This window comes from Eumetopias jubatus, unplaced genomic scaffold, assembly GCF_037043125.1.
Source record: "Eumetopias jubatus isolate StellerSeaLion01/CBP00866 unplaced genomic scaffold, mEumJub1_p1.0 scaffold_9, whole genome shotgun sequence".
Taxonomy (NCBI): Eukaryota; Metazoa; Chordata; class Mammalia; order Carnivora; family Otariidae; genus Eumetopias; species Eumetopias jubatus.
In genome coordinates this window covers 32,639,563-32,661,922 of record NW_028274815.1, presented here as the reverse complement: position 1 = coordinate 32,661,922, position 22,360 = coordinate 32,639,563, and the positions used below count along the sequence as shown (strand labels likewise).

At 45.1% G+C, this 22,360-nt stretch overlaps 1 pseudogene; it reads right to left on the bottom strand.

Annotated features, from left to right (window-relative positions):
* LOC114219609 (MICOS complex subunit MIC13 pseudogene) overlaps positions 1 to 12,182 on the bottom strand; it is a 39,239-nt pseudogene extending 27,057 nt beyond the window's left edge.
* Between the last annotated feature and the right edge of the window lie 10,178 nt (positions 12,183 to 22,360).

Sequence of the window (22,360 nt, the reverse complement as noted above, 5' to 3'; positions counted from 1 at the left end):
CCCCACTGTGTCTTCCATTTTTCTGAGTATTTCCCCAGGGTGCTCACTGTTTGCAAAGAGAACTCAAGAACATTGCCTATGGACTTTGTAGAGTCAGCATCAAATTTATGGCTTTGGCTTGGGCTTTGAATCCCTTCTAAAAGTTTTGGAGGGAAAATATGCGATTATATAAATAATTCTCAGTAGCTTCTTTTAAGCCTCTCTAAACCTGTTGTTTGGGTTTTTGTGTTTTTTTTAAGATTTTATCTATTTATTTGAGAGAGAGAGAGCACAAGAGAGTACACAGGAGGAGGGGGAGGAGCAGAGGGAGAGGGACAAGCAGACTCCACGCTGAACTAGATCTCACAACCCCAAGATCATGACCTGAGCCAAAATTAAGGGTCCTATGCTCTACCGACTGAGCCACCCAGGAGCCCCTTAACCTGTTTCTTTATCTGTTGTGTAGAGATAATGTGAAATTCCCCTACCCGCTTTCCCTTAAAAAAAAAAATAAATAAATAACTGGCTATTCTTGTTTTCACTGAATCAAGGGTTTCTTCAGGCTTGCCTGAATTTTATGAATAAACTCAGAAACCAGCCAGTGGGCTAGATGCAAGGCTGGGTCAGTGCCGATGTGGATCTCAGGGCGGCAGTGCCTCCTTCTCAAAAGGACTGGCTGGCCACATTCTCAAGTTAAGGCGATGACTAGGGCTTGGGGAAATTTGGCACAATAAAGAGGTCTGAATTCCTTTAGCCACTGACTGTGGAGTCCCTCTGGAGAGAAAGAAGGACATAGAATTCTTTATCAAATTCTCAAGTCCCTGGAATTCTGGCAAACCACAACCACGTTTCATTCAAGGTGGGGATGAAGTAAAGTAGGGCAGGAGGTTGGCAATCAGTTTCCTAGGGATGGAAGTAATGATATTTTGGGAAAATTCTCCAAATGGAATTTTTCACCCTCTCTTTATTAGCATCCAGCATCCTCAGGAGCCTCTCCTGAGGTTGCTTTAGCAAAGACATTTAAGTTTACCCTTAGAATTTCATCTATGTTGGGACTTGGGAAGGGAGGAGCACTCGGTGTGAAGAAACACATCCTTTCTGGCATGGCACCAAGGAGAACAATCCAGTCTGCAAAATGTCCCTTCTTAGATTTCACTCCACCAGGACCTCACAAACCTTCTCGCCAGAGTTTCCAAGAAAACCAGTGGAAGAAGTCGTGCTGACAATGAAGAATAGCTGTACGCAAAAAAGCTCAGGTGTGGAGGTAGGAAAAGAAATCAGGCTAAGGGTCGGACAACTAAAGAAAAGTGGCAAAAGCAGACCTTCCCGTTCACAGCCCCGGTGATGTCCCCCAGCTGCCAGTGGTGATGCTGGGTAGCGGGAGAAGCCCGAGAACAGGAAGCCAAGCAGAGAGAGCAGTCACCAAATGTCCAGTGACAGAGTTCCAGCCACTCTGTCAGCACACATCAGCTATGCACTGGCAGCATCTTTCTGTGCCTTCTAGACCTCAGTTCCCCCATCCGGAAGGAAGTAAGGTTTGGCTTCATAGGCGTGCACTTGCTTTAATGCTCTGTTGTCACCATCTTGAAATTCCTGAAATTCACCACATTTTCATGTTGCCCGGGCCCCACAAATGATATCACCAGTCCTGAAAGTAAAGGTGGGGTATTAGTGGTTCTGGTTAAATTAATTGATTCATATACCTTATTTTGCTTTAAGTTGTCTGCAAAAGTATCCTATGAAATCAGTGAAGAGAGGATAAAAACTAGAAAAAGCACACACTTGACAGTAAATATGCCATATTGGCAAATGATGTGGTCTTAATCAATCAGCTGCTCCAATTAACTGATAAGGTTAACTCCTCCATGTAGACTAATTGTCATAAGATACTGAGTTACATACTAAACACTAAAATCTATATTTAAAGTATTTGAATCCTCTGGCTCTCTCATTGCCAGGGGATGCTCATTCTACACCATAATTCTCATTGAGAAAGACGATGTAGAAAATGTGTGGTTGTTTTGGTTTCTGGTTATCTTAACTATGTCAAGATCATAGTAACATTCATAATAAAAAACACTTGCTAAAACCTACACTCTGGGATTTCAGATTTAGGTTTAGGATCCAAGTCAGGATTAAAGTTAGGGGTTAGAATTAAGGTTAAGGGTGGGGATTAGGGTTAAGGCACAGTACCTGACCTGGGGAACTAGAATCTAGACAGACTGTTCATGTATATAAATAATACATACACACATACGCCCCCCCACACACACACAAGAGCAAAAGAAGGAAGTCCTGGTTAAGGGCCAATGAACCTCAGAGTCAGAATGTTGTAGGAGTTCAAGGGAGGGGACTCGCAGGAGGCAGGAAGCCAAGTCCAAACCATCATGGTCCCTTGGGTGGTAATGGGGTGGACCCCATGGTATCACCTGCTGTGGGGCTCTGTAAGTTTGGGAGTCACCATCAGCGAATGTGTGGTAAACACCCATTTCCAGGAGGCAATGTCTAGTTTTATGGAGATACAGAGGTGACCAAGTTAAGGTTCTGGCCTCCACATCATTCCAACCCAAGCGAGTGATGAACACAGAGCTATGACTGAAGCCTCACCGGTGAACCACCAACCCTGCCCCCTACCAGCTGAGTGACAAGAAGACGCAAAGAAGATGAGTCAATAGAATTCTCTTTGCATTATTGATTGAGACACTGAGTTGAAAAATGAGAAAAATATCAATCAGGGAAATCAAAAGAAGAACTCTTCCATCAGTAAAGGTGCCCCAGAGAATGTGGTAAAGGGGACAGGCTCTAGTTTTATGCATGAGCTGACTGTCTGACAGGCCCAAGATTTTCCAAATCCTGTTTGCTTAGGGTGACAGTCACAAAAAATAATGTTGAGCTACTTTTCTAAAAGTAAATAAATATACAGTGTAATTTTGCCTCACTTTAAGCAACCCTGGGTTTTTCAATCCCAACAGATAAATCACCGAAGAATTCTTGACTTTATAAAATGTCTCACCACAAGATGGCCTTAAAAAGTGAACTCCCACAGTAGTACAATTTAGGTAGAATTTGACTTGCAAAAAATGAATTTGTATGCAACATTGAAGCAGCACATCTGCTACCTAAAATCAGGTAGCCTTGTAGTTGATCCAAAGTCATAAATAAAATAAGAAGCAGTCATTCTTCACCAACATTATTCAATTGAGAAATCTGGAAGAGCAATCTAAACAATCTTCCTGTCAGTGGCTATATTATTAGACTGCAGCTTTCCAGGTTCCTATATGTTGACAGGAAGCTGATCTCCTGAAGTAGAAAGAATAAGACAATATATACCCGCAGGATCATTTCTTCAGCCCCATTAAATATTACTCAGGGCCAGTTTGTCTACAGAGAGCTACTTCACCTGTAGTGAAAAGTCTGAAGTAAGAGATTGGCTTACAGTGATTTCCAGGCAAGTTCTAGAATGGAGTATTTAGATGATGATTGGTGAGCACTTAGAAATTAAGAAGTGATCACTCAGAGTCAGCCTGGGTTCACTAAAAAAAAAAAAGAAAGAAAGATAAATGACATATTTCTCTTTTAGAGCTACTTACTATACCCATAAAGTTGAGAAATGCCATTGATGAAACTTGAATTTCAGCAATGTATTTGATTAAGTCATGAAATTGTCATAGACGCAGTGGGAAAAAAAAATGTGGGTTCAATGAAAATGCAATTATATGGATTTGAATTTTCTTGAGCAACCATACTAAATGGTTGATGAATAAACTCTTGTGAACCTGCGGGGAGGACCCCAGTGGTGTATCGCAGGGCTCTCTCCTGCTCGGCATTTTATAAATGTCCAGAATAAAGATTTAGAAAGCCCTGTCACCAAGATCACATAGTATACAAAACTGGAAGGCTAACATATTAGATAGCAGAATCTGGATTCAAAAAGTTTCAGTAAGACAGAAGAAAAAATCAAAACCAACAAAATATAGTTTATAAGGGATAAATGTAAAATTCTACGTCTAGGATTCCATTTAAGACGAAAGACAAAATCTGGCTTAATGAAAGGACATGTGATGGAGAACCAGGTTTCGATTGGCCACAGATTTTATATGGGCCCTTAATGAATCATGGGTATTAAGAATAACAACAAAAAGCTAATAGATTCTTGGCAGATAACATTTATTTTCACCTTGGTTATCAAGGACTCTCTTACTTTCTTCACACTATTTGAATTTTCCAAATTTTCTACAATGAGCATATGTTATTTTTATGAACAGAAAAAACTACTCTTCGTGTTTGAAAATACTTAATGGAAGTTGGAGCAGACCATTCTGTATAGTTTTAGAGGCTGAAACTAGGAAAAATGACTTGCAGTTACAGAAGACAACTTTAGGCCAAGTATCCAGCTTACAGTGGCGTGAGTGCCAATCCCTGAAAGTGTGCGTGTAAATGTTGGCAAACCCGGAAGTAGCATAGCATAGCACAATGTTTAAAAGCTCTGGCTCTGCCAGACTGCATGGGTTCGAATCTTGACTGTGCCATTTACCACTCATATGACTTGAGCTAGGCATTCCACTCTCTCTCCATCTATATAAGATGCATGATGGTGACTGTACTTAAATTGTACTTTCCCATACGGTTGTTAGGGACTAAATGCATTCATCCATATAAATGTTCTTAAGGCAGCGACTGACCTATGCCCAATAAACATTAGCTATTATTATCTGTCATGAGTCATATGGAAAGGATTTCTGCCTTGCTGAAGAAATTACACTATGTGATCAGTAAGTGTTCCCTCCAATTTCATGATCTGATTGTTCTAGGTGGAAGAACACCTTTCCTCAGGTGGTACTCTCATTATCTAAGCCTGAAGTGAACAGAATCCTAATAATAAAAAAATCATTTCAGGAGAGCTAAAGATACTACAAAGTAGGAAGGGCTCAAAGGCTCTACAGAATCTCAGAGGTTTCATTACCCACAATAGGAAGTAAGCCCAGCAGCACTGGATGGATAGACCAAATCCATGAATTGAAGCCCCAATGACGAGACAAAGGATAGGGCATGGGTGAAACAGCCAGAAGAAGAGAGAGCCAAAAAAATTAGAGAAAACAAATGTCCGTATTCATTCATTCATTCATTCATTCATTCAACAATCCATTTGCCAAGCACCTACTATGTATTACTTGGCACTCTACTGGCTCTATGCACAGAAAACCAGGCACAGTCCTTACCTTAATGGAGTCTCCTGTCAGCGAGAAATATATTTTAACCAAATAGTCACATCAATAAATAAAAAATAACAGCTGTGGGTGCCTGGGTGCCTCAGTCATTAAGCGTCTGCCTTCGGCTCAGGTCGTGATCCTGGGGTCCTGGGATCGAGCCCCGCATCAGGCTCCCTGCTCGGCGGGAAGCCTGCTTCTCCCTCTTCCACTCCCCCTGCTTGTGTTCCCTCTCTCACTGTGTCTCTCTGTCAAATAAATAAATAAATAAATAATAAACTTAAAAAAAATTACAGCTGTGTATGAAGGAGGAATACCCAGGGCCACATGGTGGAAATTTGCCCTGGTCACAGAAGTCAGGGAAGATAGCCCTGAGGAAGCCATGACTGAGCTGAGATTTGAAGGATGGATGGAACTTACTGGGTGAAGAAGGCAAAGAGCACTCTGGGCAAAGAGTAATCGGTGAGAGGCAGCATACCAAGTGAAAGGAACTGAGAGAAGGCCAGAGTGGCTGGAGTGCAAAAAGCATGGCAGAGCATGGTTTGAGATAAAGCTGGATGGTGCAGGCCCTGTGGTCATGTTAAGGAATATTGTATCCCCAAATAATGGGAAGTTATTCAAGTAAACATTTTTGGGTAGGGTGACAGCAGGATGTGAAGTTCAGATGGAGAAATCCCTCTGGATACATTGTAGGAAGTGGAGATCAAACTGGCTGCAGATAGGCCAATAAGGAGGTGTTCACAGTAATCCAGATAAGAGATGATGGTAGCTTAGACTCGAATAATGGGAATGGAAGTAGGAAGAGTATGGGTTCAAGAGAGGCATAGGAGGCAAAGTTAAATGTGAAGGGTAAGGTAGAGGCAAGAGTCATGGTGACTCGAAGTTCTGGCCTGCTTCACCCTTCAGTGAAACAGGAGGTACTGACAGGATTGGAAGGAAAGATCAAGCGTTTGGTTTTGGATGAGTTACATTTTGGATGCCTGGGAGATTTCCAAGTGGAGATGTTAAGTAGGAAGTTGGATATGTGAGTACAGAGCTCAGAGGAGAGGTCTAGGCTGGGAAAACATTTTGGCATGAATAAAATACAGAATAAGAAAAGAAACATGCCTAGGATTGAATCTTGGGTATTTTAATATTTATTGACCTGGGAAGAATAGATAAGGCTGCAAAAGAGATAGTAAATGAGCTGTCAGAGAAGATAGAGGAAACGAGAAGAATCTTGTGTCAGTGAAGCCAAGAAAAGACCGTTTCAAGGGCAGGGGGTTGGTCAACAGTGTAGACTACTTCTGAGAAGTGAAGGAAAATGAATGACCTTAGCACAAGCCAGCACAAACAAGCTGTTTGGTTGGGTTGATGGGGCAAGAGCCAAATAGTTACCCGAGGATTGAATGAGAAGTAAGCAAACAGAGCCAGCAAGTATAGATATTCTTTCTTTAAGTCTCTGGAAAGGGGAAAAGAAAATGTGATAGTCTGAGGAGAACGTAAGGTTGGCATAGGGTTGTCTCCACTCAACCTACCCTACTCTCAAAGGGAGCCTTAAGTATGCTTTCAAGCTGACAAGAAGAATCCATTTGACAAGAAGAGATTGAAAATGAAAACGTAATGAGAGGGCATGCCGCACAGGAGAGGGATAAGGGATTGAAAAGGATAGATGGCCAGGGGACTTGCCTTTGGGCCAGGGAGATGAGGCAAGTACAAGTGCCTGGTGGCAAGGTGGCCACAGATGGCAGGAATTTTGTCAATGGTATGACCTTGCTAGCAGAGAGTGAAGCCCTTGGCATCAAAGCCCCATGTTGCTCCCTGGTTTAGGATTCCAATCAAAATATTTATGAGAACTTGGTGAGAGACTACGGAAGAAACCCTATCTCCTCTATCTCAGACACTGGGTCCTCGCCCAAAACTGAAACAGTAGCAGCCCCTAGGGGTGAGTGTTCTCAGGAATCTCTTCTGAGTTGAAATCCAGGCCAATCATTTTCTGAGGAAATGATACCAGGTATGTGTCCTCACTCAAGTCCCAAAATTATTTCCCAGAACAATGTTTTATTTATTTTTATTTTTTTTAAATATTTTATTTATTTATTTGTCAGAGAGAGAGAGGGAAAGCACAAGCAGGGAGAGAGGCAGACAGAGGGAGAAGCAGTCTCCCCCCTGAGCAAGGAGCCTGATGCAGGACTCGATACCAGGACCCTGGGATCATGAACTGAGCTGAAGGCAGATGCTTAACCGACTGAGCCACCCAGGTGTCCCCACAATGTTTTACAAATAAGGAAACTGAGCCTCATCCCTAGCTATGGCTCATCTCAACCAGAACAGAAGAAATCAGTGTCTGCCTGGGTTCGACTTTCCAGTGTTTCTAAAGTGCAGAATACCTGCATGGCATGAAACCATCATCTGAGACCGTGTCCCACCCCCAGGTCTCACAAAGTTACGGCAGGGAAGGAAATCCACTTAGTCCTGAGCATCTGCTGGGTGCCAGGCTCTGTGTCCTTTGCCATCGCAGACCACTATATCATTTAATCCCCATAACGCTCTATGATGTGTGGATCTGAGCTTCTACCCGAGATGAGAGAAATCTGCTTTGCTGCTTTGCTGCTCCAGGCTGGTTGTCTGACCTCCCTGGTGGCCTTCATGTATGACCCGAGACTAACCGGGCCTGCCAGGCCCTGGATGAGGTAGGTGTCTGGGTTTATGGCATCACATTTCCCTGAGCATTTCCATACCTCTCCCAGCCAACCCAACTGCCGGGAAAGGTTTCTATTTTTATCTTCTCAACGTTCCTTTTTTCCAAGTTGTGTTCCAAACAAATATCTGTGGTCACCGCCCAATAAAACAGAAGTACACAAATGGCATGGGCTGAGGAGGAAAAAAAAAAAAAGCAGGGAGGATTTTCTGCCTCCCTATCAGGGACCTGACACGTTATTCTTTTTTAAGTCAACAACCTCAACCCCAACACCCACGGCCAAAACCCTTCTCATCTCTCAGCTGACAGAACCAGAGCAGACCCCTGAGCAGGGCTTCTAGGAATAGGTGAAGTTTCCAAGAAATAGGAGGTAAATCTCCTCCCCGCTCCATTTCTCAGCTGTATATTCAGTATGTCTTTGCCACTAGGGACCCTTAGGATTGTTTCCTTGCTCACTTGTCCCCCTACCATAATGCAATACCTCCTATGAGACTATCTCATTATTCAGCTTTGATGTTCAGGCTTTCTGTCAACTTTTCTTGGTATGTTTTTTTCCCAGCTTCATAATCGGGTGATAGCAAAAACATAAGTAGAATGCCAAAAATTGATCACCCAGCTCATAAAAGCAGTCCCTAAACAATTTGCTCCTAAGAGATCGGCAGCTCCAAACCCAAAGGACCTACTCCTTCACAGGGCAAGTAAACACGATGTGTCCATAATCCCCGGGGGGCCCTGAGGATTGCTGAAGTGGGTCAGAGATTCAGAAGGCCCGAGAGGAATTGCTACTCCCTTTCCTCTCCGACCTTTGTGCCCCTGCCCTGCCCTCCTCACGCTCTTCCAAGGAGAGTCAGGGAGGCTTTCTTCCTACAAGTTAGCACAGGCTGGTCCCCAGCTGAGCTCAGTGATGAATCAGTCAACAAAAATTTATTGACTATCAGCTCCACGAGAGACTAAACGTCCTTTCATTACCTATATTCTGCGTCGCTCATTAAGAATGAGGAACGTAACATTTTGAAAACATACTGTGGAAATGCTGAATAATAATGGTAACTAATAATAACTCATCAGCCTAGGTGGAAAGCTTTAGATTTCACTAAAGTGGATAAAATTACCTGAGGAGTACAATGCATCTACTGACTAGAGTGAGTCAGCACCCACACACTTGGGCTGTCTGTAAAGGTGATATTCTTTATTCAGCTTTCAAGTCACACCTGGCATTCAATGCCTATCTGTTTCTCAAACACAAGGCCCTTGAAAGCTTTTCCTTTTGAATATACTGTGGCATTGTCTTATCCACTGGAGTGAGCTCAAGTTATGGGCTCTTTTCCCAAACAAGATGAGGTAGGAAGAAAAACGTCGATGTAAATTTATTGTGGGTTCAATTCATTCACTCATTCATTCCTCCAGCGAGCAGGGCTGCATGCCTGCTATGCCTGAGGCATAATGCCAGGTTTTGAGACACCAGGGTGAATAAGATACACCCCTGCTTATGAGATGCTCACAGTTCAGCAGGCACCTACACAAATTACAACAAAAAGTGTCACGGGTGCCATGACAGAAATCTGTATAGTCATTATGGTAGGGGCCGCCCAAAGCCATTACAATGGTTCTAACCATGGAAGGTCATAGAAGTCTTCACAGAAGAGATGAAGAGGGATGGCTTGGCCAAAAAATGCATGACATTTCAGATTCTCATCCAAGATCAATGCATCCTGTCATTACATTCTGTTCTATACATCCTGTCATTAAGTGACTAATCTTTCTAGATACAAAAGAATTTGTTATTTCTGGCAGTAATGATAGACACACTTAGGAGCTGTGGTATTCACTCAGTCAGTATGTGCGAGATGTTTTTAATTAAGGTTTGTGGTCTCTATATTCTTCTACAGAACAATCCACAACTACTGTCAGACTTCTGGTCCTCAGCTGGCTCATCTCCAAACATGAGAAAGCAATGATCTCAACCCATTCTGGAAATATTTTCTGGCCCAGTAGCTACTAAAGTCACACATTCTAGAGTTGTGACTTCACCATTTAAAATATACGTGGCGTGGGGAGGGGGGTAGGGGGATGGGTTAGCTCGGTGATGGGTATGAAGGAGGGCATGTACTGCATGGAGCACTGGGTGTTATTCACAAACAATGAATCATGGAACACTACATCAAAAACTAATGATGTATTGTATGGTGATTAACATAACATAAGAAAATAAAATAAAATAAAAATAAGTAGGATACTTCAAACACAATAAATGCATTATTCATATTTAAAAACAAAAAAAATAAAATAAAATATATGTGGTGAAATTTCAGTTAGCTCTGTAGTTTAGTCAATAGTTTTGTACTGGGCGCCTGGGTAGCTCAGTTGGTTAAGCGACTGCCTTCGGCTCAGGTCATGATCCTGGAGTCCCGGGATCGAGTCCCACATCGGACTCCCTGCTCAGCGGGGAGTCTGCTTCTCCCTCTGACCCTGCTCTCTCTCTCTCTCTCTCTCTCTCAAGTAAATAAATAAAATCTTTAAAAAAAAAATAGTTTTGTACTAACGTCAGTATCTACATTTTGAAGACTGTACTATGTTTATGTAGATGTTAAAATTGGGGAACTTGGGTGAGGGAATATATGGGAAATCTCTGCATTAGTTTTGCAGCTTTCCAACAAATTTAAAATTAGTTCAAAATAAAAAATAAATACATGTGAGTAAGTATGTATGCTTGTATATATATTTACATTTTTATGATATCAGCTCTAAGTGTCTTCTACAAACACTTGATTATCAATCAGATAAACTAAATATGGAAACTGAAAGCAGGTATTTAGAAACTTTTATAGCAATTTAACATTTCCACAATATTTAAACATATGATCATTTTCCTAGAAATTTATTTTTATTGCATTTTTAAAGTATCAATCTACATTAGTTAGCATTCTCCAGAGAAATAGAACCAAGAGGGGTATGAGTGCACAAGCATGCACGCGCGTGTGTGTGTGTGTTTGTGTGTGTGTGTGTGTGTCTAGAGAGAGAGAGAGAGATCTATTTCAGGGAAGAATTATAGTCCAAAGGCAGTCCGCTAGCAAGAATTTCTTCTTGCTCAGGAAGTTTTGTCTTTGTTCTGGTAAGACCTTCAATTGATTGGATGAGACCCACCCATGTTATAGAGGTAATCTGCTTTACTCAAAGTCTGCTGATTTTAATGGTAATGTCATCCCAAAAAACACCTTCACAGCAACATCCGGAATAATGTTTGACCAAATACGTGGGCACCATGGCCCAGCCAAGTTAACACAAAAAAAATTAACCATCACATAATCCAATGGAAATTGGAAATTTAAAAAAAAAAAAAGCCCTTCACTGAAGATAGCTTGAGAAGCATGGTATAAAATAACTTTAGGGACACCTGGGTGGCTTAGTCGGTTAAGCGTCTGCCTTCAGCTCAGGTCATGGTCTCAGGGTCCTGGGATTAAGCCCCGTGTTGGGCTCCCTGCTCCGCGGGGAGCCTGCTTCTCCCTCTGCCTGTGCCCCTCCCCTCTGCTCATGCTCTCACTCTCTCTCAAATAAATAAATAAAATCTTTTTAAAAAATAATTTTAATAGTCTACCGAACAGTTGCATTAATAAAATATTCAGACTGAGAATCCATTTCATGTGGGAACAGGGGAAATACTGGGAGTAGTGCCCCGGCTGAGATGTGGAGAACAGAACCACTTTTTTATTTTCACCAATGAACCTAAACCATTAAATTGCACCTTGCCCCTTGATACAGTTTGTATTGCTCTCATCCACAGGTTCCCCAACTTTCTCAATTCATAGCATCTTAGCGGCTCTGTAACTTTTTTACAGAGCTCCTAGCTCAAAAGAAATACAACAGAAACATTACTCATCCAGTAGTTAGGTCCCAACAACTCAGCTGTTTGAAAAACAATAAGACGCATAAATTCAAAAATATATATATATACTTTTTCTACTCTCAACCACAGGTACTTACAAAAGGAAGTATATGCCAAGTGGACCCTGAAAGTCTTCCTAAACCTTGGAACCTATACAGGCACCACCTGCATCTCTTCTTCCACACTGACTTTCACTTGGTAATTGCATTTCATAACAACGGCTGGAAACCCAACTTCTCAGAGACAAGACATCTTGGAGAGGAAGGGGTCACAGTCTACTCTCGAAACGATGAACAACCTTGACCTCATCATTCCCGCGGTGTCCCACAGGGGTCAACATCACCGTGTTTCTCTCCACACTTAATGTCTGCCGCAATGCCCCCTGTGAGTTTGCTGTGGTGTCCCGGGCACCTGCACGTAGTTTGGAACCCATGGCTCTATTCTTTCTCCCTTTTTGAATCTGTTCTCTCACTTGCAAAACATAAGCATCTCCTTTAAGTGCCTAGCAACCACCTCTGCTAAACCCGGGGGTTAAGCACATGCTAACATTTACTGTCAGGTTATGGCTCTGGCCTTTAGCAGCTGCCCTCAAGGAGTCATGCATTCCTCCCTCTGTCTTTTGTCTATGGTGACGGCTGTAGATGACTGAAAGGCCCCAATGACTAGCCACCCCAAATATGTGCCCAGAAAGCCCAGCAAAATCTTTTGCCCTGCTACATATTAATATAAGAATAGTTTTTAACTGTATTTTTAACGATTAGATCAAGACTGAAAGCAGAATGAAAATAGGCATGTATTTGATACCTTTCTCACTAATTTTTTAACCATTCCCAATCCCATCTTTATCTAATCCTGATTTTTCTATTCGATTATGTTTATTTCACTCACCCCAAATGCCTCTAACTGTAGTGAAAAGTCCCTTGGATCATATAAGTGGCTCTGACAGCAGTGTTTTGGGGCTTAAGCATAGCTTGAAATCAAGCGCCTTTTTTTTTTTTAAATCTGAGTCAACACCATCTCTTCATCATTAGGGTCACTGTCATCATCATAATATAAACTATTTATCCTGTTTGGCTGGTGTCAAGAGTTAGAATGATGAACTCCCTCTGTTTCCCATTCCTAGTAAGGGGAGAGGGACCCATACATCTCTTATCTTCCCTTGTTGCTGGGAAGATTGTCTCTCCCTCTCTCTCTCTTTTTATGAAGATCTTCTAGGTTCTTTTATCTACGGTTTACTACCAGCTACATACAGTTGGTACAACCTGCCTCTGGTATGAAGCTACTGTCTTGTAATGGAGACTATATTCCCTCGCTAGGGACAAATCCAAGCTTATCAGAACATACTTTTTAAAATCTCTTTCATGGGGGCGCCTGGGTGGCTCAGTTGGTTAAGCAACTGCCTTCGGCTCAGGTCATGATCCTGGAGTCCTGGGGTCGAGTCCCACATGGGGCTCCCTTCTCGGCAGGGAGTCCGCTTCTCTCTCTGACCCTCCCCCCTCTCGTGTGCTCTCTCTCTCAAATAAATAAATAAAATCTTTAAAAATAAATAAATAAAATAAAATAAAATCTCTTTCATGGGGCACCTGGGTGGCTCAGTCGGTTGGGCATCTGCCTTCAGCTCAGGTCATGATCCCAGGGTTCTGGGATGGAGCCCTGCACTGGGGGCTCCCTGCTCAGCGGGAAGCCTGCTTCTCCCTCTCCCACTCCCCCTGCTTGTGTTCCCTCTCTCACTGTGTCTCTCTCTGTCAAATAAATAAATAAAATCTTTTAAAAAATAAAAATAAAACCACACAATTTTGGGTAGTGGCACAGAGGGGTTTCACACTCCAGGACAGGTATTTGCTGCCAGAACACAAGAGAGCAGTGTCCCCCACTGATGCTCCCATTTCTTCAGCCTGATGTTGAATGTCCCCCTTCTTTCTTGCTGAGGCTTTTTCATAAACCAGGTGTCAACAAATATATTGGATTCTTTATACTTTAATCCGTGTCCCATTTTGAAAGGGTTGAAAGAGTTGGGCACATTATTCATTCAACTCTAGCTCCTTTCCGATGACCTCAGGGGGATTAGCCGGATACCTGCTAATACCAATACCGGAGCAAGGTATCCCAGGAGCCACCTCACTCGCTGTGTTGAGACTCCAACGGGCACACAGCCTTCATGGGAAGGCTGATGAATGGTGCTCAGTAAAAAGTAAAAGCCTTGGGAAAGTACAGGCCCCCGGGCCAGAACAAAGCCACTGAATGATTGTTCCTTCTGGGAGCAGAGCTGGGAGCATTTTCTTGCCCTGCTCATGGGGATAAAGTGAAGTCAAAACTTCCTTGTAACAGTGACTCATTATCATCAGAGGGCCTTCCTGCTTTGGCAGAGCTAATTTCATGAGTAGTAAAGGAAGGGTCTCTCCCAGTGAGCGCTGATGGAGGAAGAAACAGAGAAAAAAAGTACAACCGAACCCCTAACCATGACCCGCATTGTGGAACAGGCGGGAGTTTTCTGAAGCAATGAGAGAGACCAGCCCATGCCCAGATCTCCCTGGGCCACGTTTTCTTCCTTCCTGACTCATCAGATTTCTCTGAGAAAGCCTGCGGAGAAGGGATTAGGAAGCAGGCAAGGGAGCCGCCTTTTCCGGCAGCGTGGGGCAGTTTGATTTCAGATGCTGCAAACCTTCGAGAACAGACTCGGCGCACTAGCGTTCTGGGCTCGAGGCCAGCCGCATGAAGCACATCAGATGGTCGGTGCCACCAGCAAGAGACCCGGGGGCTTTCCTGAGGGCCACCTCTCTCCGGAAGTTAGATGTCAGAACAGGTTTGCCTTCTTGAAACGTGCAAATGTCACTAGCCAGGAGTGGCAGATGCCAAGAGGCGTCTGAAAACAAACCTCCATCTGGTAATGGGTTAGGCTTCCTGGTACACAGATGAGAATAGTTTGAAACAAAGTGACGGAAGCACCGGTTTGGCTTTTCACATATTGTTACGGGGCTCTGGGTCATTTCCTGCCTTTGGAATGTATTTCCTCTCCAGGTTCAACAAAACCTGCTGAATGACAAGAAAGAAGTTAGAGTTTTTCTTTTCGCCTGTGAACTTGTTTCTCTGCAGGGGCTGCATCTTCCCGGGCTCCTGCCTACTCACGCTGAGCCCGGGAGTAGTGAAGCTTCAGGAATAGAATAAATTAGGGAAGGGAGCCATCTCCAGTTGAGTCAGATGAATCCTCTTGTTCCTCGAAAACCGAAAACCGAAAGGATTGGGAAGGGGTCAGATGATGCCTTCCGGAGGGGACCTCTCTACCACCAGGACCCCAGGCAGGTACGCAGGCCCCCTTGAAAGGAGGAGACTGAAACCACCTCCACACGGCCCCTCCCCGACCTCCTGGAGGCAGCCGGCGGGCCCGCTGGAGAGTGGGACAGACATTGGCGGCACGAAGGATGACCTGCTTCGTCTTATGTTACGAAAATTCATTTTCCACCTTGTGCCAAACAGGATTGCAGACAGCAACAACTGCCTTCCTGGCAGCATGTTTGTGCTCATTTGGGGCATTTTGAAGCTGATGTGAATCCTTCTTGCAAACTCTCTGCAGCCTCCAGGATACCCTGAAGACCCGCTGCCATTCTGCTGTGCAGGGACCCTCACAGAGGCCTAGGTGAAGCCTCTTACTCTGAGGGCCACAGACTTCGAGCAGAGAACTGCCACTGCTGTTCCTCTGAGTCTGGAAAGGTCTGTCTCTCTGGAGGGTGACCCACGGTCACAAGTTCCTTCTGCAAAGCCAGCTCATGCAATCCTTGTCGTCGGGAGGAAGCTCCGGAAGCCTGTTCACATGTCCAGAGTCCATCCCTCTCTAGACGGAGAGGTCTGAGTTCATGGCCTTCAAGACATGGGTAGTTTTGACCCCAGCCCTCCATCTAAACACAGCTATCCTGTTAGTAAGTGCTCCATCAATGCCAAGGAAGTGGCAGCTGGTGATCCCTGTATCCTGGTGCCCCCAATGCCCAGAAACAAAACCCAAAACTCCCTCCCCTCTCCCGCTGCCTTGACAGGAGGCCTGGTGATTACTGTGGATCCGGAGAGAATCCAGCTGACCTTGGCAAAGCAAGCCATCTCATCAGGTGTCCACAGAAACCGGTCTCCCGTGACCGTCACAGAAATGATTCCAACATTTAGGAAGTTCCAGGGGAAGGAAGGAAGTAGCTAGGGACAAAGTTGGCTCTGTAAATAAGCAGGGTCAGAAACACCTGTAGGGTATGATTTTCAAACCAACAAGACTTCCGCCCAAGGGCCCCAACCTTCCCCCACAAAAGAGCACTTGGGCAGATTCAGGCATTTTATTTCCGCGTAAAAGTGTGACCTGGGACTGGGAATTTTGAAAGCCATTGCCTTTCACCTTTAGAGGATCTGAGTGCACAGGTCTGGCAGGGGGCCAGGAATCTGTGTTTTTATCAAGCCCACCTTCTGATGCTGGTACAGGTGGTCTGTGGCCCACACTTTGGAACACTATGCTGAAAAGAATTGTGGGTCATTGTCACATTAGCATGGATTAACTGGTAATACAGGAAAGCGTTGCACGGGGATTGCAGGCCAGGCTTTGGCCCTCTGTGTGGCTGTGGGCAAGACAATTTAACGCTCCAAGACCGAAGGCCTCTGGACCAGTTGGTGACCTCTAAAAATTGAGTTGGGGACTGGTTTCTTAACGATGGCCCAAATCCTGCAAAGTACTTAAGGGCTGGTCCAAAGGGTCATGGCGGCCAAGACTACTCCAGTGTGTCCTAAATATTTGGTGAAGCTCTGTGGTGCAGAAAGCCCCAGAAGCCAAGGAAGACCTTCTTGCCCTGGGGCTGCAGTCCTGGTACCTGAGGTCTTGGGGTGCCAGAACCCAGCAATAGATACTTCTTTCTTTGCTCTCTACCATTTCCAAATAGGGAGAAATGAAAGGGAGATTAAATTCATTCCATGCTTTGTCTTTGTGGGAGTGCTGACAACACTGACTCCATCTTTAGCCCTCTCTCTTGTTCATGCCCACACAATAACCTCCCTCCAGGCTACATGTTCAAGGCCCCATGGAAACTAATGGATGCCCCTACCGGAACATGGGAAAGATCCTTCTTATCTTTCCTAAAGTTGTGCACATAAGTCCCCACTTCAAGTAACGAGCAGAGATGAGCAGCACACAGCAGGTCCCACTTTAGATAACTACCCTGTGACCTCACCACCATGCCCCTTGCTCCATAGGAGCTGGGGATGAAGGTCCAGGCTGAGCGGAGAATAGCTGGGTGTGTCCTGCGCTGGGTGGTCTATCCCTCCTCCCACCTGTCTCATCTCCCCGACTAAAACTCTTTATAAATGGTATGCCGTGGCTAACTTTGGTTCTTGGTCTGAAAGTGCCTTGTCAGACTGACCCTCCTTCACCTTCTAAGAATATCCATTTCCTTTTAAATTCTCAAGTAACCCTAGTATTCTTAGTTCCATTTTGAAGATGAGAGAATTACAGTTTAAAGGGGTTGACTAACTTTCCTAAATTCCCAAGATCACGTGGCCATTGAGTGCTTGGGATGAAATTTGAACTCATGTCTGTCCAGGTCCAAGTTCCCTGTTCTTTCCACAAAGGCACCCATAGCTAAAAGTCATGCTGTGGCCACTCTGAAGGCATGGATGTTTTGAGACCCTCAAAATGCCCTCACTCTCCCTAACCTTTATCCACCCCTGTTATCTACTCTGTTTAAGAATCTCACTTAATTTTTTTTTTTTAAGATTTTATTTATTTGAGAGAGAGAGAGAGAGCACAAACTGTGGGGAGGGGTGGAGCCAGAGGGAGAAGCAGACTCCCTGCTGAGCAGGGAGCCCGATGAGGGGCTCTGTCCCAGGACCCTGGGATCACGACCTGAGCCGAAGGCAGACCCTTCACCCACTGAGCCGCCAGGTGCCCCAAAAGTCTTACTTTATCTTTGATCTTTATTCCATCGATGACCTCTAAACAATCCCTCAACCTTGCTTGTTTGTTATTCCCACAACATCTTTACCCCCGGGGCAAAATATCACACCTTTCCTGGGGCCAGGAGGATTTTTGGATCCACAATTACTCCCGTTACTGATTTGAAAACCAGTGGGTCCTAGAGAAGGCATGCTATTGCCAGAGGTTTCCACAGACTGAGGATCCTCCAATGCTCAACAGGCATTTGTGTGCTTGTTGACGTAAGAGCCCTCCCTCCACCCCATCCCTCCCACCCCATCTCTTCTCAACTCAGGGCAGAGATGCGCGAAACCTGGGTCAGCCAGCGCCCTGCTGTGAAATAAATGGAGCCCCCTGAAACTTCAACGTCTTAATAATAGAGATTATTCCGGGATGCTGGGCACCCCCTAGTGGGAGGAATGGAGAGAGAAGCCAGACTATTTTGATACTGTTCTCAGTCATCCATCCACCCCCAGCTTCCTGCCCCTCAGCCACCTTCGCCTTCCAGTCCTTCTCACTGTTCTCCGAATGATTCATTCTTCCCACGATGATTGGGCCTTTTGCCCCATAAAGCCCTCCCTGTCTTTACAGACATAACGAACTAAAATTAAGCAGAAGGCAACTCGGGCAGAACAGCAGGGAAAACTTCCTATTGGAAGAGCTCCTAAAACCCTGAAATCCCTTATAAGGCAAACTGATTAAGACCCAACTGCCCTGGGCAAAACAATAGAGAATATCTTGGAAAGATATTTTTGGAAATGAGGAGAGGGAAAGGCTGGTTTCCTGGTTTCAAGATATATGCTAATGCCCACATCTGACACCCTCAGATTTCAGACTTAATATTAATTCCCTGTGCTGTCTTACCCCTTCTAAGGTCAAGAGAACACCCAGCATTTATCTATTTTGGAATAAACAGAAGAAGCCCTGTCCCAGCAGAGGGGTAGCCTATCTGTGGACTGGGCACAACATACCACTGTGGGACAGTCCAATCATTTGGCACTATCACTTAACTCTTTAAAGACCAGGGCCGTAGCACCCCAAGACAGGGGATGAGCCCTGTTATGTTGTAATCAACAAGCCATTTTCTGAATACCTACAATATACAAGCTCAGGCAAGGCTGATCATAAGATCAGCCTTACGCATTTTTAAGATCTGCCTACATCGACTTTAGTTCTTTCTCCAAGAAAGGGCCTTAATAAAAGACAGAGAGAGCTGACATATTTGAGCCCGTGCACTAAGAATTCTTCTGAGCATATTCACCGTCCATATTTTAGCTTGATACCTGATCATTTCACTGGGCAGGGGTTCACCAGTCTCGTCCTGGGGCCCAATGCCTGTCCCCAGGGAACATTATAATTACAGAGCACCCCACGTCCATACGACTTTGGTTTCTACGGTCTGACTTTTTCCTGGATCGGAGCCATCAACTCATTAGTGCCCATTCAAGTTGACCTTCTCTGATAAGCTTCCTGAAAACTTGTTCAGAATGCTAGCAATTCCAGTGCAGGCTTTTCACCGCTGTGGTTCCTGCCTCCTCTTGAGCCTCGTCCCTCGGACAGTCTAGTCTGACACCCACTGTCAGTGTCAGTCCCTTTCATCTTTTCAGTCATTTGATGATGTTCATCTCTCTGACAACCAAGAACTTTGGAAGACTCTCTCCCTCAGGCACTTACATTTTTGGGTCCAGATTGGCAGCCTTTCAAACTCACCAGAGGCCTCGTAGAAGGCAACGCTGTGGAGGGTCAGAGGGCAAGCTGAACACAAGTTCGTTGGACATCTGGGAGAAAGAAGAGAGGGGTCAAGGATGCTCCAGCTTGGTCAGCATCACAGGCCAACAGCAGAAGCTGCTGGGATTCCTTCCTGCCTAACTTGGGCTTGATGAAAGGCATTCTTTGTTCTGGGGACCTCTGGCCTCATTCTGAATGGGACATTCCAAGGGCAGAGCAGGGTTCTCAGCTGGTAGGAAGGACACACTGAGCGCCTTCCCCAGCCTGGGAGACACAAAAGCCGTGGTGAGTTAGCTGAGCCACCTGGAGCCCCTCTGTCAGTGTGAGCTTTCCCGGACCGTGTAAGCTGGCCTTGACCTTGTAAGAAAGGGTAGCAATGTGTTTAGGTGCTCAGGCGAGGAAACGTGAAGACAGAATAAGGATTAGAAGGAATGAACATACATGGTGGCCGCTTTGGAGGGGCCGGAGAGGACGTAAGCCTGAGCAGAGATCCCAGCTCTGACGGAGATCAGGGGACTTCCCCTACTCCTGTCTCTATTCTCCAAGAAATAAAAGCCAAATCATAAATCTAAAACCGGAAGGTGCGTTCACCGTGGGGAGAGGTGGGAACGAGGTGTTGCATCCCAAACAGATATTAGCACCGCAAAAATGAACCCTTTTAATCTGCCAATGGAAGTGTGTCTTTTCTGAAAGTCACCATTGATTAAACACCAAAGAGAAGGTTACAAAAAATTCTATTTCATGCAGATTAAGAAGCATTAATTCAGGCTGTCTCTAGTGAGTTGAATTTCTAGCACTGGATGCTTTCCAAGAAAAAGTGGAAGGGGAGCAACCAGAGCAGTTATGGGAAATTTAGGTGCGTGTGTTGTCGGTAAAGGTGAGGAGCGGGTGCGACCGTCGGCCCAGAGCCACAAAACAGATCAAGGGCTGTGCAGCTGGAGGGATGCCCAGAGGGGATGGAGCCCCTGAGTCAGGCCTTTGGAGAACCAACATCAAGCCCCCAAAACAGTGCTCGTGGGCAGAAGGACAGGTGGAAGCTACCTGCCAATGCCTACAGCAAGGCAGGTTTGCGTTATCTCCTAACATCCCTGAGGGAAGGGAGTTCTTTGCCAGCTGGAGAGCTCCCAGGAGAGACAGGGATTCAGCTTTTGGATGATGTCCAAAGAAACCAGGTGAGGGCTTGAACTCTGGCCAGCAAAGCGGGGTGTGCTGGGTAGGAGTCATTAGGACTACACTCAGGCAGGGGAAATTGGGGTGTGGTGCGTCCATGAAGGGTAGGTATGCGCATTCCAGAGCCCAGTTAATGTTTATGGGAGAAGCTTCAGCAACCATAGGCTACAAATCACTCTGGCTGTCCTCAAGCCTCTTCTGAAGCTGAGTTTCTAACTCTTTTAAAGCTCAACATAAGGAAGTTCTCAATAAAGGCGCTAAGAGGTAGACATCAATGGTGGGAGATGCCAAACCTGTAGCGGAGAGCCAAGGATACAATGCAAGCCCTTTTGACTTGACGTAGATAGCTGTGTTTCAGAATCGCAGCCCCGGACTCAAAGGCAGCACTCTGGGCCATCAGCTGAGGTTTTCTTCCCCCACTTCTGAGAAGGCGAGAGACCACTCAACAGTGTCCTTTCCACCCTTTCGTTCCTTCTTGCCATTTCTCCCAGTCATTTCCAGCGCTGTGCTGAGCCAGTTGTACCATCTCCCGACTCTGTGTTGTTAACATCACGGCAGCTTAGAGCCGGCCACGATGGCACTATTTGTGCTAGGGAAATTGGCAAACCCTGCGAACTAGAGCTTTATATTTATTTCTGGAGAGCCAGTTGTGAAACATTTACTAGCGCACCATGCCTGTCACTGGGAGTTTGTCCACCGGAGAAGGGGCAGTGAACTGAGTGTAGGAGTCTAGGGACAGGGGAGAGGCAGGGAGGGCGAAGCCTGGGGGCGGTGGGGGTGCCTAGGAGGAAGTGGCAGATTGCCAAGATTGGTTTCGCCTCCCTCACAGATACACAACCCCGCCCCAAACACAAGCCTTTGATTCAGCATTTAACAGTTGTTCAGTGAGCACCTGCTCTGTGTTTACAACCACTCGTAGACATTGTTTTCTGTTGATTTGGGGGGTGGTTTTATCGTCCCATTTGAATATTTTGTGAGGTTTATGGTGCAAAATAGCATAACGTAGGTATAGAATGTTTTTCCTAGTATGAATTTAAAGTGTTTCTCATAAATTCAATCCCACTTTTCCTCTTGCAACCCCCCCAACACACACACACACACACACACACACACACACACACATACACACACACTCACTCACTCACTCACAATATCATGTGCTCCCCCACTCCTCTATGTGCTTCCCATTGACCTTTGGATTCAACACCTCAACTCTTGTCAAAATCTCTCTGAGCTGGATAATTATTACTCCCTCTAGAGGAGAATTCTTTAACTTTGATGTACATGCGAATCACCTGGGTAATCTTGTTAAATGCAGATTTCCAATCAGTAGGTCTGGCTGGAGCTCCAAGTCACCACTTCGAAAAAGCTCAGGTGATTCCCAAGCTCCCGGGCAGCAGATCACAGCAGTAGCAAGGCTCTAGACTGAAATGTTACTTTATTCTGCTTCCCATAACTCTCTCTCCCTTCCACCTCTTCTACTTTAAGAAATCCCATGTACATCTCTCTTGAAGCGACAGCCCCTCACAGGAGATTGGACCAAGAGTGGAAGCATAACCAAACAACCAAATCTATATGCCAGTATGGTTAAATTGTCTTTCAAGAATTTGTACTAGAGGGGCACCTGGGTGGCTCAGTTGGTTAAGCAGCCGACTCTTGATTTCAGCTCAGGTCATGATCTCAGGGTCCTGGGAGGGAGCCTCGAGTAGGGCTCCACGCTCAGCGGGGAGTCTGCTTCAGGATTCTCTCCCTCTGTTCCTCCTGCCGCTTTCTAGCAC